This window comes from Neovison vison, chromosome 7 (assembly GCF_020171115.1).
Source record: "Neovison vison isolate M4711 chromosome 7, ASM_NN_V1, whole genome shotgun sequence".
NCBI classification, from domain to species: Eukaryota; Metazoa; Chordata; class Mammalia; order Carnivora; family Mustelidae; genus Neogale; species Neogale vison.
Window position 1 is genome coordinate 109638473 of NC_058097.1, and position 18155 is coordinate 109656627.

Genomic DNA, 18155 nt, shown 5'->3' on the forward strand with positions numbered 1-18155 from the left:
ATCACCTTAAATCTTTTCCAGAACAGGATTTGACACGAATCAAGCAAACTCCCAAGTGTCTATGTGAGAAAAACTGAGATATTTTTCACAAGTCCTGAGAAATGTGTTAGGGTTCATCTCTGTGGGTTAAATAAAAGTCAGAAGACTGCCTTTTTTTTTTTTTAACCTCTCAACCTTTAACTGTGAAAAAAATGTATACATACAGGAAAGCTCAAAGAATAATACTGTAATAGCCCATAGGCCCCAAATCTACATGCTATAATTAACATACTGTCAAATTTGCTTTATCCAAGTATTTTTCTAGACTGTTTAAATTGCAGCATCAAGAAATAACCTAATTATGTCAGCCCGTATCTCTTAAAGAAAAGGACACACTCCTAAGCAACCAAAATGTCAGTCTCACACCTTAAAAAATTAATAATTTCCTAATATCCTCCAATAGTCAGCCCATATCCAGATTTCCACAATTATTCCAGAAATGTATTTTATAGCTGTGTTTTAATAGCAGACAAGATCAAACATGGTATTTGGATGTTCTGTTTAGTCTTCTTCCTTTTTAAAAGTAGAACCCCCACTTTTTTTTTTTTTTTGGAATGACCTTGACTTTTTGAAGCGATTGAGCTGATGGTCTGGCAAAATGTCCCTCTTTTTTGAGTTCTCCCGCTCATTTCCTTATGGTGCCATTGAACTTGTTCCTTTATTCCCCCTATTTCCTATAAACTGTACCTTAGATTCTGAGCTCGATTAGATTAGAGTTAAATATTTTTGGTGACAAAATGTAGGTGGTAGCAGCTAGTAAGATCCCCGCCTCCTGGTATTCACACTCTTGACCAGTCACCTCTCCTGGAGCTTGGGTGGGAATTTGTGATGCGCTTCTAATATATAGAATACGGCAAAAGTAGTGGGTTGTCACTTCTGAGATTAAATTATCAAAAAGTCTTGACTTCTGTGTGGGTGTTCTCTCTTATTTTTGGGTTGTCCATCCCAGAGGAAACTAGGTGAGACAGCCTTATCAGTCTGCCTCTCTTCCCTTTACCACAAACACTCCCGCCTTCCATTCAGCTCAGTGGTTACTTAGATTTACCTGCCTTTACCCCTACCCTAACATACATATGTCAGGACTATTTGCATACATACAAATGCATGTATTTGTATGCCAGCTTCTTTTTTTTTTTTTTTTGCTCTGATGCTTCTGGTTTTATTTATTTATTTATTTAAGATTTTATTTTTAACTAATCGCTATACCCAACATGGGGCCTTGAACTCCCAACCCCAAGATCAAGAGCTGCGTGCTCTATGGACTGAGCCAGCCAGGTGCCCCAAGGAGGAGTCAAGCAATTTTAAAAATGAATTTAGAATGTAATAGGGAAGGGGCGCCTGGGTGGCTCAGTGGGTTAAAGCCTCTGCCTTCGGCTCAGGTCATGATCCCAGGATCCTGGGATCGAGTCCCGCATAGGGCTTTCTGCTCGGCAGGAAGCCTGCCTCCTCCTCTCTCTCCACCTGCCTCTCTGTCTACTTGTGATCTCTGTCTGTCAAATAAATAAATAAAATCTAAAAAAAGTAGAATGTAATAGGGAAGATTAAGATCGATGGAAGAAAATTGACAGTCCAGAGACAGACCCTCGTAATTAGTCACTGAGTTTTCAACAAGGATGACAAGACAATTCAAGGGAGAAAAAGAGAGGTCTTTTGACAAAAGGTGGAGGGGCAAATAAAGATCCACAGTGAATAAAGTCAAATTACCACCTCATACCATATACAAACATTAACTCAAATTGAATCAAACATCTCTATGAAAGAGCTTAAAGTATAAAACTCTTAGAAAAAGAAATATAGGCATACATCTTCATGACCTTGGATTAAACAATGGTTTCTCACAAGCAACAAAAGAAAAGAAAAAATAAAGTGGACGCTATCAAAATCTCAAGGACACTGTCAAGACAGTGTAAAGGTACCCACAGAATAGAAGAAAATCTGTGCAAATCATATCTCTAATAAGGGACTTGTGTCTAGAATATATAAAGATCTATTAAAACTCAATAATAAGAAGACAAATAATCCGATTTAAAAGTGGGCCAAGAATTGGAACAGACAGTTCTCGAAAGAAGACTTATGAAGGGCCAAGAAGCTCTCGTGAAGACGATCGGTATCATTCGTCATCAGAAAGATGCAAATTAAAACCACAGTTAGATACCACTACATCCAGGAGGCTGTCTAAAATCTAAAAGTAGTTTAGATTTAAATTCAAAGGATGTTACTCATCAGAGTAACCTGGATAAAGGGCACCAGGGTGCCCAGGATCTCTCCATCTTATTCCTTACAATGGCCTGTGAATCTGTGATTATCTCGAAACAAAAAGGTTTGTTTTTTTTTTAAGATCCCATGCTGTTTATAATTTCATAGTGCAAGCTCCAGAAGATGAAACGGGCTTTTAAAAAAGAATAAATTATATGTATATGCATAACAGACATCTTATGTGTATTATCATATGTGTGGAAACACACAGGCTCACATACACGGAGAAGGGGGGGGTGTATTTTCATAAGTATGTGTTCAAGGCCCTGTGAATGTCCAAAGGAGAGAAGATAGAAAACCATTAAAGGAAAGATTGCCTGGACTTAGGAGTTAACAGGATCTCATCTCCCTGATGTCCCTGAGGAGGGCCTCGTGTGCATGCACGGGCATCTGCCTGCCGCCTCCAGTCAATACGCAATGTCTTTGTTCCCCCTCTCTTGCTTTACCTCCCCTTTGCCATTGCCTTTCACTCACAAAGCCACTAGAGAACTCTGTTAGTTAGGATAATTAATGGTGGCTCTAGAGCAAACAATCCCCAAATCTCAGCATTAACTTCTGCTTGAAACTTACACTTGGGATGTTTCCAACTGGGCAGCTCTCCGGGGAGGTTCTCCTCTTAACGGTGATCTGGACCTACGCTGCCACCATCCTGTGGCCTCCAAGGTCACTCCAGCACCATCCAGGCAGCAGAGGAAAGAGAGAGCATAGTAACTAAATTGCACCAGGAGGAGGTGAGCACTAGAAGTGGAGCCCAACACTTCCGCCCACACTCTCCCGGCTGTAACTTGGAAATATGGCATCATCTGCTAGGCAGCTGGGAAACGCAGTCTTCCTGTGTGCCTTTTTGGCACCATTTCTGTCATGAGGCTGCTTCCTAGTTGGTCCTTACAGGGGTCCCCACTGACGTCCACACCAAAGATGCTGGGCCCTGATGCTCCCACTGCCCGTCTCTGAGATACCAGAGTAAGGAGGAGGGCTCACCTGACACTCTGTTCTGCACTCGGATTCCCCCGGGGCCTGGGGCAGCTCCGCGTGCACCCCAAGTTCCACAACATGCCCGTGGAAACAGCTCCTTCAGCTTCAGGCTTCAGTCCTCTCCCCACGTGAGCCCCCCCACTCCCCACCGCCCCGCTGACTTGTCCGCCTTGGCCTCCCCGAAGACTCACACGAAAAAGAACTTCTTTCCTTCTCTATTAGCCTAAAAATGAAACACCTGGGATATCACTCCAGAAGATCACACCTCAAGGGGCTCCAGCCCTCCAAGCATGCAAACAGTGGTGCTCTGCACCTCAGTCAGCAGCGGCCTGGAAGTCCGCTCCAGAGAACAGTGACTCAATGGACCCAAACACGGTAAGGGAGGAGCAGGTTGTGGGGCGAGGGGGGCATCTAATGGGCTCTGGCTCAGACGTCTTATACTTAGAGCACCACGGGTGGAGACCCCAGATACGGGTGTATATGTGGATTTGAAGCTCGGGAGAGAAATCTAGACCAGGGCACGCCGTGTATCTTATATCTGCTGGGATGCAGATCCAGCTGCTATTGCAAAACATGAAATAACAGTGACTTGAGTAGGATGAGGTTTCCTTCTCCCTCATTAACATAAGCGATCCAGGCTGATGCGGAGCTCGAAGGAGTCAGGGGCCAGGCCCCTCCTGTCTCGTTGCGTGGGCACAATCCAAGATGACTCCCTGCCATCTGGTTTCCAGCCAGCGGAGAGGGGGCATCGGGCAAGGGGAGGGCGAGCCGCCTCCCTACAGGGCATAACCCTAAGACGTGCACACATCCCTTCTGCTCGTATCCCAGAAACTGGTCCCAGGCTGCTTCGGGTTGCAAGAGGGTGCTGAACAATTGTGACTACTATCCCCGGCAGCCACGTGCACAGACTGTTTCTGTCACCACGGAAGAATTCTGGGATGCCTGGGCATCTCTGCCACAGACCCCATCAGCAAAAACATTGTTGAGCACATGCCCCCCAACATATGTGTATTTGTGCATAATTCACACTTGTTAATATGTATATTCTATATTTTTAAGGTTATTTCCTTGGGGCGCCTGGGTGGCTCAGTTGGTTAAGCAGCTGGCTCTTGATTTTGGTTCCAGTCATGATCTCGGGGTCGTGAGTTCGAGTCCTGCGTGGGGCTCCACACTCAGTGCAGGGTCTGCTTGTCCCTCTCCCTCTGTCCTTCCCCTTTGCTCATACTCTTTTTCGCCCTCTCTCTCTCTCTCAAATAAATAAATAAAATCTTTTTTTAAAAGACATTTTCTTTCTTACCTTTTAGATAAAAATAATAGCAATATTTTCTTCTCATCCCTCGAGAGATCCTTTAGCACACACCCCTTTGGAGAGCACTGGTCTCGACTAACGATGTAGATGTATAAATCAACAGCAAATATGTAGCAAAGAGCCAGAGTTCTACCTTTGGAAGAGTTTGTCCGAGGAGAACACAGACGGAGAGGGAGAAGAAAGTGCTAAAGATGGAAGACTGGGGAACATCAACATTTAAGATTTGGGCAGAAAGTAAAGAAGCAGGAATGGTTGGGGAAACAGAAGGAGAAATGAGATACAGCGGCCATAGGAAATCTGGGGAGAAGAGAATTTCAGAAAAAGCCATGCATGGCAAAGACTGAAAGGGGGCTGTGATTCACACATGTGAAGGTCACTGGTAACCAGGCTGGGAAGCGACACAACACAAGAGGAGTACGTAAGGATTAGATGGTACTAGAAAAGAGGGGGCCGTGGAAGATTATTGAGAAGGGACGTCACAGGACGGCAGCTCATTGTAAGGAAGACCCGCGTGGGTATTTGTAGGAAAAACGGGCTAGAGGGGACAGAGTCTGAGGTCTGGAGGCCCACTAGGATGTTATCTCAGACCAGGCTGACCAGAGTTAAAATGGCCTCAGACACATTGCTTAGGAGACATGGGAATGACCCCAGTGACCCACTTGATATGGAGACTTACGGAGAAGGAAGAGAATGTGGGCTGCAAGGTTGTGCATCCTGGAAGGTGAGAGAGCGGAAGCATGACCATGGTTTGGTGAGGTTCTGGTGGGCCAATGCATGCATGGTGGGGTCGTCCAGGAATGTTTCCTGGAGAAGGAGGGAATGCCGATCCCCAAGGGCCTGGTGTTCTCTCCCAGGGTCTTCTGGCATTCCTAGGCCTATAAATTCTCATGGACAGAGTTCTCACCCCTGCCCCACAGTGCCAAGGATGTAGTCATGGCTGCATGGTCTCCCAGAGACCCACCGAGAACAGCCCAGCCAACTTCCATGTGATGCCTGGGGGCTGTGAGGTCGTCACGGAGGGCCCAGAGAGCTCCTCTTCCCATGCAGAGTCCGGCTCCATGAGAAGCTGACACCAAGGCCCCGTCAGCGAGCATCAAGGCAGGACGTAGCCGGGCCACAGTGCAACTGCACATCCAGCTCTAGAAGTCGGGGTATCCATCAGCACCCGCTCCACGACCCTCAGCCCTTCACAGGGCCTCTGTCTCTTGCCTACCTCCCATCATCAAGAAGGAAAGAAAAGAGGAAAAGGGGAAAAAAAGGAAAGAAAATGTGCTGAGTCTCTGTAAGCACTTGAGGAAGGAGATGCTGTTCTCAACAGCAAAGGTATCTGTCCCCAAAGAAGGACCCTCCAGTTCTGGGCCAGTTGGCTTACAGGCTGCAGTGCAACAGGACTGTCCCTGGGACCCCTCCCCGGGGACGCTCCACAGCTGCTTCTTTCCCAAGCCCCTCACGGACTGCATGGGAGCTGGACTGTAGGACAAATCTGGGAAAAGGTAGGTATTCGGGGAACCGCTCGCTCGAACCTGGATAAATCAGGACCCTGGGAGGGGGTCCTGCTCTGTTCTCCCATCTCTCCCGGCCACATCTAGGGCTTGACCTGACAGTCTCCAAGGTGAGGGACTTCAGTGTGGTCGTGCTGAGGAGGTCCCTCCCTCCAGGGGTCAAGAGAGGCCCTAGCCCTGGGTGGAGGTTCTAACCAAAGACGATGGGGCGGGGGAGTCCCCACCACGTCCGCATGAGGAGCAAAGCCTGCCCGCCCAGCTCCCTCTGCACTGATACTTCCTCCATCGAATTATTTTAAAAATAAAATGGGAAGCAATGTATCTCATACAAAGGGCTAAGTTTTGATATTTGGGCTAACTAATGCTAAACACATCAAGGATAAAACAGCTATGTGATACCCTGGATAAACGTGTTGGTGGGGGGCACCTCGGATTTCTTGAACATCTCGGAACGCGGGATTCACTTAGACGCGGTGAGTCTCTCGGCTCCGGGCCCACCCTCCGGATGGTGAAGGACTAGGAGGAGTTTGAGCCGAGAGCAGGTGTTCCAGGCTGAAGGAACTGCCTGGCTAAGGGACCAAGTGAGAGAAAGCGTTCTACACGGGCATGGGGAAACACACTGTGAAATTCTAGATCAGTCCAGCGGCCGCGGAGGGAGGGGGGACAGCCGTACTCCAAGGCAGGAGAAGCCCCAGCCCGCTCCTGACGTGCTTTGTGGTGGGAGCTTGGGCTTTGATCAGAGGGCAAGGAGGAGCCCCTGAAACATTTTAAGCAGAGAGGAGACACGATCAGATTTGTTCTAGAAATGCAGCGGGGTGGTTTGTTAAGAAGGTAATGTGGCAGGATAGCCTCGTGAAGGACTAGCTGTGTCTTGCTTTCTCCAATGTGTGCTCCCTGGTGAGGAATGAAAGGTATTTCCACCCTTCCTCCTCACGCCCACCCCAGGAGGGGAGCCAAGCCATTGCATCTTTGAGGCTTCCCTTACCCACAGAGGGGAACACACAGCGGGTTTTGTGTGTTATAAGGCAAAAGAGGAACCCATTGCCAGGCCGGTCTGCCTCTTTGTTTTAGAAGGCTCAGGTCCAGCCCAGGAGTGTTTGTGCTGAGAAATGAGAAGCTAGACCCAGAGAGGTTATGGCAGGTGTGGGGACCTCCGGACTTCTGAGAATAGTTGTGAACCCAGGGGAAGGAGGAACTCTCACAGCTACCCTGTTGCCACACAGCCTGTTGACCTCTCTAACCCCACCAGGCCTACCCCATGAGCCCATCCCCCGGGTTGGTTCTGAAGGTCGCTGACCACTGTGCACAAGTGGGAAGAACCCAGAGCGTGCTCCAACCAAGGACTCGGCATCCCGGCCCACCACGAAGCACCGTGTGAGGTGAGGCCCACCCCGTGGGCTCTCAGGCTTCATGCTCCTCCTTGGTAAAATGTGTGCTTTGGACTTGATGTGGCACGTGGCTCCTTCTGGCCTACATGTTCTATGAGGTCTAAGGACACGGCCAACATCAGGCCCCGTAACTGGAGCACAGGAGGGCAGAAGCACCTGCTCCTGGGGTCCCTAATAGACCAGGGGCAGCCACTTGCAGGGAGGCTGACACCAGAAAGACAGTGGACTATCAGGCTGTCTCCGAAGGGCAGAAAATACCTCCATGTTCAGAGAAGGAGAACGTGGGAGAAAGGTTGGCCGGTCCACGCAGGTGGGCAGTGCAGGTCAGGCTGATAGTTGTCTTGGGGTGGGAACCCCGGGGTCCTGCTGGCCTCAGGGCAGTCCCCACTGCTTGAGGGGGCAGTTTCAGCTTTGCCCTCAGGGTCACTTGCCTGAGTTTAGAGAGAAGCGGGAAAGAAGAGCTTAGTCAATTAGAAAGTACAGACAAGGTCAGAATGGAGGTAGCTAGCTACACCCTCTTTCAGACCCCAGGTCACAAGGAAACTGAGACCAGCAGACACCCCTATAATAAAAAGGCACTTTCCGAGGCTGTGGCTCGTTTTCCATTCTGTTTCGCCAACCGGCTCTCCTCTCTCTTCCTGCTCTATTATCCACGAGCCTTCGTTTTGCAGATTGCCTTCCCAGGGCAATGGACTCTCCCAAGGGAAAAGGGAATTGTGTGACCCGTGGCTGGATGCCCTGGAGGGTGGGAAAGGAGAGTTGTTAATGGCAGGAGAAATGTAGCTAACTTGATTGAGTTTTACAATCTTGGCACATAGGATGTCACTGGAGGGATTGTTATTCCCATTTTACAGATGAGCAAAATGAGGTCACAGGGTAACGTGACTTGTCCAAGATCACAGAAGCAGCATGCAGGCAGGAAATAGTTTCCTCTCTCCAACCTTGGTTCTTCACCTGTGGCTCTGTAATGAGACTGACCAAGACACATTAATAAGAGACAGCAAACAGAAAGGTACTCTTGTGTGTGTCTCCATGTGCACATGGGGGTACCCCCAATGAGTCACCCAGAGGGGTGGACTCACGCATCGTCTTAGACTGATGAGGGAGCAGGAGGCTGGCTGAAGACAAAGCAAAAGCTGGTGCTTTGCACCCCCTCTCCATCCGCTCCCCCTCAGTAATACGATTGATAACAGGATTGTGACATCCCACCAACAATCTCCCAACTATCTTGATGCTAATGGCTGGCCTAAAGACAACATTGATCAAGCCACAAGGGCAAGGCCTCCGATATCTTGGCACCTTATAGGCCCTCTTTAGCATATGAAAACTCCGTTGAAACCTCCCTTCCCCTCACCTTCCCCCAACCACAAGGTACATAACCTGCCATCCCTCACATCCCGGGGCTGCATCTCTGCCTGCCCACGGGTCCTGTCCCCGTGCTTTAATAAACCACCATTTTGCACCAAAGATGTCTCAAGAATTCTTTCTTGGTCATCGGCTCCGGACCTCAGCCCACCGTCCCTCACTTAGGTTCTAGAACTTCATCAAGACCACCCAAAGGAGGGGGCCTTCTGGGTGGAGGTGGCAAGTTGTGGGAAGAGGACCAGAAAAAATGGGGTGGGGGTGTCCAAATTGTTTGTTAGGGTTGGGTTTGCAGGTGTAAGTCCGCGCCTACTCGGCTGGAAAGAGTCCTGGAGAGTCTCCACCTGTACAGGAGAGGGAGACGCATTCCAAATGGAAATTGCCTTTTTTTTTTTTTTAAAGATTTTATTTATTTATTTGAGAGAGAGAGACAGTGAGAGAGAGCACGAGCGAGGAGAAGGTCAGAGCGAAGCAGACTCCCCATGGAGCTGGGAGCCTGATGCGGGACTCGATCCAGGGACTCCAGGATCACGCCCTGAGCTGAAGGCAGTCGTCCAACCAACTGAGCCACCCAGGCATCCCGGAAATTGCCTTTTTTGATGTTAATCTCCTTCACAAGGAAAACATGAGCGTTCCCTACACCTACTGGCTCTCCACGGCCTTGACTCTAAAGAATCCACAGGCCAGAGACAGGCTGGGGGGCACATACTCCAGTTAGGTCAGGATCTAAGTCCACGTATCGTTGGTGTCTTTGAGTTTCCCTTCCCAGTCTCCTCCAAAATGTTCATTGACCATCTATTTTGTTCCAAACACTCTACTGTGTACCCGAGAGTCAAAGACCAAGGATGCCATGGGCGGCCTTCAGGCGCTGCAATCTGGACGGGGGACGGATGCCCCAAAACCAAGAAATGGAGTGATGTTTGGCAGTGGCGGAGTGGGGAGTGGACATCGCAGGAGAGCTCCGGGCTGGCCTGCAGTCTGCCCGGCAGAGGAGGGGTCAGCATGCCGGAAGACTCCAGGGCCTGAAAGCGTTCTGCGCCCTACCATCCCACCTCCTGGACAGCGATGCTTCCCGCCAACATCCCTGGATGTCAGGACCAGTGTGAATGTCTCGGTGGTGACTTCCTCCCAGGAAAGGGGCCAGAGGCCTAGGACTCTACCCCCAAGCCCGGCTTCCTGGGGGATCTTCAGTTTAGCTAAGCCGCTGGGTCCCTTTGGGTTTGATACCATCTAATTGGTTGTGGCTAATCCCATATTAACTCTCCCCGAAGAAGCTAGAGGGCCTCTCCCCACCCTCCCTCACATCCCAGCCCCTACAGAAGCTGCTGTTATCATGTTTATGAGCCTCCGCCACCACCGACAGGCAAATTTGCATATAAATAACCTGCCAGCACGGGAGGCTGCGCGAGGCACCTGGTAACGACTCTGTTTATTACTCAGGAGAGAGAAGGGGAGCAGGAAGGTCTTGTGCTGGGTGGCCCAATCGGGACGGTTACATTTCCACCTGCTGATTAGCTGAGAAAGAGTGTGTGACCCTCAAACGGGGGAGGAAGAAGAGACACAAAACCTCTCAGTTCCTCCCTTTTGGGAGGAGTCCTCCCCCGGGACTGGAGGACTTGTCCTTGTCGCCGAGGCTGGCCCTGCCCGAGCATTCCCTTCAGGCAGCCAAGGATGGCCCTGGGCTGGATGCGGTTCGGGGATGGGATACAAAGGGAGAGGGGTCATGTCCTCAAAGAACTGTGGATGGGGGCGCCTGGGTGGCTCAGTGGGTAAAAGCCTCTGCCTTCGGCTCAGGTCATGATCTCAGGTCCTGGGATCGAGCCCCGCATCAGGCTCTCTGCTCCGCAGGGATCCTGCTTCCTCCCCTCTCTCTCTGCCTCCCTCTCTGCCTACTTGTGATTTCTCTCTCTCTGTCAAATAAATACAATCTTTAAAAAAAAAAAAAAAAAACTGTGGATGGTAGAGGACGTGTCACAGACCTAGCAGGGACGCTGAGCAGACAAGACTTGGAGATGAGGACCTTATAACAGTGTGGCTCAGCTGGGAGGTGCTGGACAGAGTCCTTCCACCTGAGAAGGTTCCCAGGCCATCAGCATCTGGGTGGGTCCTTGAAAAAAACAGAGACCTTGACCCCGGTGCAGAGCAGAGGAAGAAGCATTCTGGGCCAGAGGGAATGAGGTCAGCAAAGGCTTGAAATGAATGCATTGCTAAGTGGATTATCTGCAGGAAGGTGGGGTGGGGGCGAGGAATGGGGAAGTAGAGAGTCGAAGAAGTTATGGCCCGTGGGGTGTGCACATGACTAAGTTGTGACGTCATCTCCTAGACCTCAGAGGTTTTTGAAGATGGAAGTGACCATGGTGGGGGGGGGCAGGTCTATGGGTTAAATCTCCCCCAAAATGTTGGATAGCCTCACAGTTAGCCAAGAAGGCAGGGAGGGATTACCCTTAGTTGGGGTCTGACATCTGTTAACACCCCAGTAAGGCTTAATGCAGATAGGCTCTGTCCCAGAGACTGGGAAACTGGACATCAGTGTGCATCCAAGTCTTTGAGGACGTAGGGGTATGGAGCACAGATTCAAAGGACCAGGAGTCCATGATTGGACTGTAGAAGTAAAATTAGAAAAAAAAATCTTCTCTCAACCCAGAAAACCTCCACAATGGTAGTGGGGACAGTTTCCTTATCAAATAAGCATTAAACCAGAATGTGATGCATGTCACAGCTTACCCCCTAAGAGACTTCAAAGACAAAGTGGAATCCCCCCCCAACACACACAGCTTGTATAGCGTAGGAGAGAAAACCCTTTTTCTCTCTACTCTCCTAGGTTCAGTGGCTGGGTTCAGTTTGTAGCAAACTGATAAAAGACAGATTAACCAGAGAATAAAAATGGTTTTAATTACACACACTTGCACACGGGAGTTCACTAAGAAAAACGTGGCTCAAAAAGGAAGCCAGAATTTAGGGACTTATTTTAGGCTAGACAAAGAAAAATGGGCTTGGGTCTTGGCAGGGGGGAGGAAAGTTATGGGATGGTGACCAGGAAACGTACAGCAAACAAGGCTTGCTCAGTAGGGATTGTCACACAGATTGAAGTCTGTGCCTTTTCCTTTGATAAGAGCTGTTAAGATTCTCCTCCTCCTGCTGCAGGAGACGGAAACACTTGTACACATGGAAATTTCCTTTATTGATGTCAAGTTTCTTGACAAAACGGAAACTTGAGCTCTGATGTTAGAGCTTTTCCTGCTTCTGTTGTTCCTTAGTGGCCTTCACTCCCAATAATCCTTTGGCCAGAGGGGCGTCCTTTGGGGTGGCACATTCTGGTCCCCTTCAGTAGCCCGGCGGGTACAGCCCATTATACACACATCCCTTGTTTATACACCATGATAGACAAGAGCTCTTCCTCAAATAAGAGGTCTTAACAGCACCATTTGTCACATATATTTCGTCTTGCCTCTACATGGTAACTGGGCAACCATCTGCATTAGCTTCTTGGCTTTATTCAGAAGAAAAACAAACGCATAATTTGCGACCAGAGGTAGTTCTGCAAATGGGAGCAAGGCACCCACCAAAGTTAGGTTCCTGCCCTCCCACAGACACTCAAACAGAGGGGCTCTATTTTCCTAAATGTTTGCATTTCGGAAAGGTGGCTCTCAGGTCTTTGAGGAAATGCTTGAGTTCTGAGACCAGCAGAAGACAGATCTAACCCTTATAAAGATTTCCGTGCATTTGAAAAGGACACAGGAAAACACTCTGAAAGAAAAGTGAGAGGAGGAAGGCAGCTTCTCCTTATTTTCTTTTTATTTCTTTTTATTTTATTTATTTGACAGAGAGAGAGAGAGAGAGAGAGATCACAAGTAGACAGAGAGACTGACAGAGAGGGGGGGGGAAGCAGGGTTCCTGTTGAGCAGAGAGCCTGATGCAGGGCTCAACCCCAGGACCCTGAGATCATGAGCCAAAGGTAGAGACTTAACCCACTGAGCCACCCAGGCGCCCCTCTCTCCTTATTTTCAACAGGGAGAATTAAGCCTCCCATTTTAATTTATATTCACACTTTCCAGACCAATAGGTTCAGGAGTAGGTGGGGCCTTCTGGGAGCAAGCACAGGCCTGGTCAGACTGGTTCAAATCCCACCTCTGCCTCGTGCCCCCTGGTGGACGAGTCAATTCTCCGCACTTTGAAATGCAGATTAGAATTGCCACCTCATAAATTCGTGAGGAATAAAGGAGGTAACATTGTAAAATCACCTGGGGCACAGTGGGCATTACGAAATACTCTCCTTTTAAATTAAAATGTATGCTATCCTGAGGGTTGGAAGGGTGGGGTGAAGAGCCAGTCGTTCACCAAATCCCAAAGCCCCGAGCCCGAGGGGATCCAGGGTACCCCGTCCGCTGACCAGCTGGGCACAAATTCGGGGAGCTCATCCCCCTACGGGGTGTCACAGTCTGAAAATGTAGATGGGTTACAGAAGGGTTTAGGAGACACTCATGAATGCTGATTCCAAAGGGGCTGTTAGGAGAGTGGCAGGTGTTGGGCCATGATCCTAACTCTGAGGTTGACAGCTTCTAGCGCAAAGCCTTTCCCATAGTCTTGGCAACACTGTCACAAGCAAGCTCTGGCCAGACTGATGTATCACGGGTTTGGACTTAGAGGATAATTCTTCTATTTCTGTGCTCCACTGCTCCCAGGTCCCCCAAATCCCCCAGGATGACAGGCTGTGTTTGCAGTGGGACACAGCATGTGGCCCCTTCTGCCATAAAGCCCGAAGCAGGACCCCTGCCCACCTGTGCTCCAGAAGGACTCCGTCCCTTGAGATGGGGGGAGGAGGGCACAGCACAGCCACTGTGGTCAAATTCATATCCCTCTTCACTCTCTGGCCCCCTGCCCCTTTTGCATCTGCGGGGGCTGCCTTCATGTTGCCATGGCAACTGGATTCCCAGGGAGGCGGCCATCTTGGGACAGACATGCAGCCCCAAGATGAGGCCGCTGGAGACAGAGGAAGGGAGTATCCTGTAGGGAAACCGCACTCTCTGGGCTTTTGACTGTTTGAGGAGACTTAGGCCTTGGTGGCCCACTGCTCTGGGGCTTTTCCCAGCTTGCTCTGGTGAGAGCAGCCCCCCTTGCCAGCACCAGGAAAGAGTGTGGAGGCTGAGAGGAGGCGAGACCCTCTCTTCCCTCCCATCTCTTCCTCTGCCCTCTCTGGGAGCGAGAACACGGCTAGTGTAGGCCCGGCCCTGCGCACTGGGTGGTAAAGTTGGGGGTGGGGGGTGGGCTGGGAAGGAGAGGAGCCGCAGTGACAGCAGGGGCTAAGTTTTCATGGGGGGCGGGGTGGCTGGCGGTGACGGGATCAGGCCGGGTGATGGAGGTGTCAGAGCCCACAGGGAGGGCTAGAGCAGAGCTAAGCCGCACTGGGGTGGGGGGTGTGATTTACCGGGGGGGGGGGTGTGCTCAGGAGGGATTGAAGCGGGAGACCAAGGATTTGCTGCAGAGCCCAGCGCCCTGACGGAGGACTGGACGTCTTGATGCCCAGGCCAAGACTGCCAGCACAGGGACGGGCCGGAGGCTGATGAAGCACCTTGGCAGGCAGGACTGGCGGGACGCGTGCTCCGGGGATCGAGCTGCGGGCTGAGCCCATCCTTCTCGCGAAGCCGCGGTGACAGAGCCTGCCGGCAGAGGGCCGGCCTGCAGGCGGGCCCAGAAGCACAGAGCTGGCCCCGGAATGCAGCCCCCCAGCACATTTCGCCCTTAATGTTCAAACCAATTCCAGGGCAGCTTTTCTCCGGAAAAGGAAGTGTGGTTCAAAGAGAACATAATGAATTGGCTGAAATAAATAGCCGATTAGTTGCAGATAACACCAGAAGCTGCAGAGCACAGGGGACAGCCAGAAGCCCCGGCATTCGCCTCCCCGGTGCTGGACACAGCCCGCCTCCAGCCCGAAAGTGGGTCCTGAAGCCCGCAGGCTCGGATAGCAGCCCTTTGCTGCTGGGACAGCCCCCCTGGCCATCACCGAGGGGCCTGGCCTGCTGGGGAGAAAACACAGTAGAAACATCACATGGGGATGGAATCCAGGCTCTCGACCTGCCAACTTAGACCTCCTCAATGGCCTCTCTGAAAAAGGAGATAAAATTAAACTAATATCTGCCCTGAATGCTCCCCGGGCCTTTTCGAGAATCCAATGAGAAAACGCTGGCTTCTGTTATTCATTAGACATGGGCCCCCCTTAGGGGAAGGGGGTCTGTTGGGCTCATTTTTGGACCCCCCCCATAACCTAATGCTTGGCACAAGTATCTGTTGAATGTTCTTGAATAAATGTGGACCATTCACCACCCCAGTGGTACCCCCTAGTCCTTCCCAGGTAAGAGCTGGGGGTCCAGTCTGGGGACATTTGGTTGTGACACCGCTGGAAAGCCAACCTCAAATGATGTTGGGATCGGTCCTCATGGTGAGTTAGCCATCGCTCTGTCTGCCCAGGAGACAGAGGATGGGGAGTTATTTAAACTTTGATGGAGAAGGTGGGCCATGGACTAGATTTGCCTTCTGCAGTCCTGGAGCCTCACGTCGATAACAGAACTGGGCTCCACCCCCCGGGAGCTCCTCTCTCCTGTTCTTTTCCAGCTTTCTGCTTCGGAAGCACAGATGGGGAGGGACGGGGTCATTTTGTGACCTCCATCTGCTATTCAATCTGATACTTGGAGGCCACACAATGTATCAATCATCTTAAGCTGCAGACGCACTCCACATTAATTATAATTTGGAATAACTGGGAGTTGAGTTAAGTGGCAGTTGACTAGTTGACATGTTTTGTAGACACGTAATCAAACATTTATTAATTTTGATTTTGCAGTTTTCTTTTGGTGTCGTGGGGCCAGTCAGCTCTCTTTTCAGGTACCAGATGCTTCTGGAGGTCCTTCACTTCAGAGGACCCCGGCGCCCAAGAGGCTGGGGAAAGGGGGGACTGTCGGGGTGCCAGGACACCCTATGCTCCCCCAGAAAGGGGAGAAGCAGCATAGCCTGTGGCTTCGGCATTTTTGTAGGAAATAGGACACATGCCTCCGGGCCTATATGCTGTGTGACCCTGGGCAAGCGGTATGACTTGTCTGGGCTTTAACTTGGAAGCCCTTGAAATAGGGTTTGAGAAACAGGGATGGAGGCTACAGGCCTAGGGTGGTCCCTGGGCCTTCTGTCCCCCAGATCAGAAGATGTGACTGTGAACCTGTTGTGGGGGCTCAGGGCAGAGTGGTCTGGACAGCTGCAAGATAAGCTAAACATGGGGTGCCTCTGTGGCTCAGTGGATTAAGCCTCTGCCTTAGGCTCAGGTCATGATCCCAGGGTCCTGGGATCGAGCCCTGCATTGGGTTCTCTGCTAAGCGGGGAGCTTGCTTCCTTCTCTCTCTCTCTGCCTGCCTCTCTGCCTACTTGTGATCTCTCTCTGTCAAATAAATAAATAAAATCTTCAAAAAAAAAAAAAAAAAGAAAGAAAAGGAAGGAAGGAAGGAAGGAAGGAAGATGAGCTAAACAAGCCTGCTTCCCCAGGGAGACAGAGACCTTGTGGGGGGAGCATCAGGAGATGGTACAATGGAACTGGGGTCTGTCTATGCCCTTTTTAGTCTCCAATGACCCTCACCAGTCATTTTATATAATTATTACCCTGCTTCCTGTCAGTCTGCACACAAAGGACCTGGCAAGTTGGGGCTCTGGTAATGCAGTGTCTTCTCTCTGACAGCAACTACATGTGGCTTTTCCACACCACAGCCCATTCTGCAATTCTCTGCAACCAACTGCGTGTCCTATAATTCAACCCTATTGTGACGCTAACCACCCAGAGCTAGCATCAGACCCCGCAGGTTTCAGGACTCGGTCCCACGAGACTGCCCCCACTTCGAACACCAGTCAGAAAAGACCTGGGGGCCACCTGTCCTTCTGACTGACCTGCTAGAAATCAGGGGTTCTCACAACCTCGTCTCGGGTGCAATAATTCCACAGAATGACTCACAGAACTTGGAAAAATGCTTTATTTATGCTAACAGTTTAGAAAGAACACAGCCAAATGGCAGAGATGCTCAGGGCAAGGTCTGGAGAGGGGCCGGGAGGCCGAGCTTCTGTGCTCCCTCGCCCCCCATTTTCCCAGTACATCAATGTGCTCACCAACCTGGAAGCTCTCCAAACCCTGATGGTTAGGGGGTTTTATTATTTTTTTTAAGATTTTATTTATTTATTTGAGAAAGAGGGAGACAGAGATAGCAAGAGAGAGCACAAGCAGGACGGAATGGGGGAAGACGACTCCCCAGCTGAGCGGAAAGCCTGATGCGGGACCAGATCCCAGCATCCTGGGATCATGACCCAAGCCGAAGGCAGACGTTTCACCCACTGAGCCATCCAGGCGCCCCTGGTTAGGGCTTTTTATGGAGGTTTCAGGATGGAGGCATGACTGAATAGATCAATAGCCATTGGTGATTGGAACCCAGCCTCCTGTCCCTCTCCCCATCCCAGATTGAAAGTTGTGACCCTCTAATCCGGGCTTGGGCTTTCTGGCCACTAGCCCCCATCCTGAAGCTGCCCGGTCCCCCATACACTTTCCAACCCAGCTGGAGTCATCCCGTCAGCACACAGCACACACCCTCTTACCCCTCAGGAGATTCCAAGGGCTTTAGGAGCTGTTGGCCAGGAACCCTGGACAAAGGCCAGAGGTTTTCATTTTATTTTCTCTCACAGTCTTTTTTATTATACCACAAGCAACTTGCAGTGTTATCCTGCAGCCCTCAGAGGGAGGACAAAGTGTGGGCCGAGCTTGGGTTTCTCAAACATCCCTGCAATGCACATCTTGGGGCCACCAGGCAGACCCCAGGATTTTTTCCCAGATGTTTTCTAAGCCGGCTTCGTCCTGCACGTCATCTGGTGAGTCAGGCCCAAAGATAAAAGACCTAGAGACCCATAAAGGAGAATAAAGATACTCTCCTGTCCCCTTTGAGCCCCTTTCTCAAGGACCTGAGTGTCCGTCCCCCTCTGTTTCCATGTTTCGGGAGCAGGACCCGCTCATTCTCTGACAAATAACACAGCTAATCCCAGTTTTCCCAGTTCACCTGGCCTGGATGTCATGATGGGAACTTCTCTTCCTCCCCTTCCCATCCAAACATGCAAACACCCCGTCTCCCCAGAGTGTGGAGAGGACAGAACAAGCTTCTGGGAGTGTGTGGACAGAGAGATGAAAACAAACTTGGCCGTTGGCGATTTTCCTCTCTGGGTTTTATAAGCCAGTGCAGTTTCTGAGTGAAATAGGATCCATGTGGGTCCTGATTCATTTGCGCACTGGGGAATGCTTTGTGCATCAGA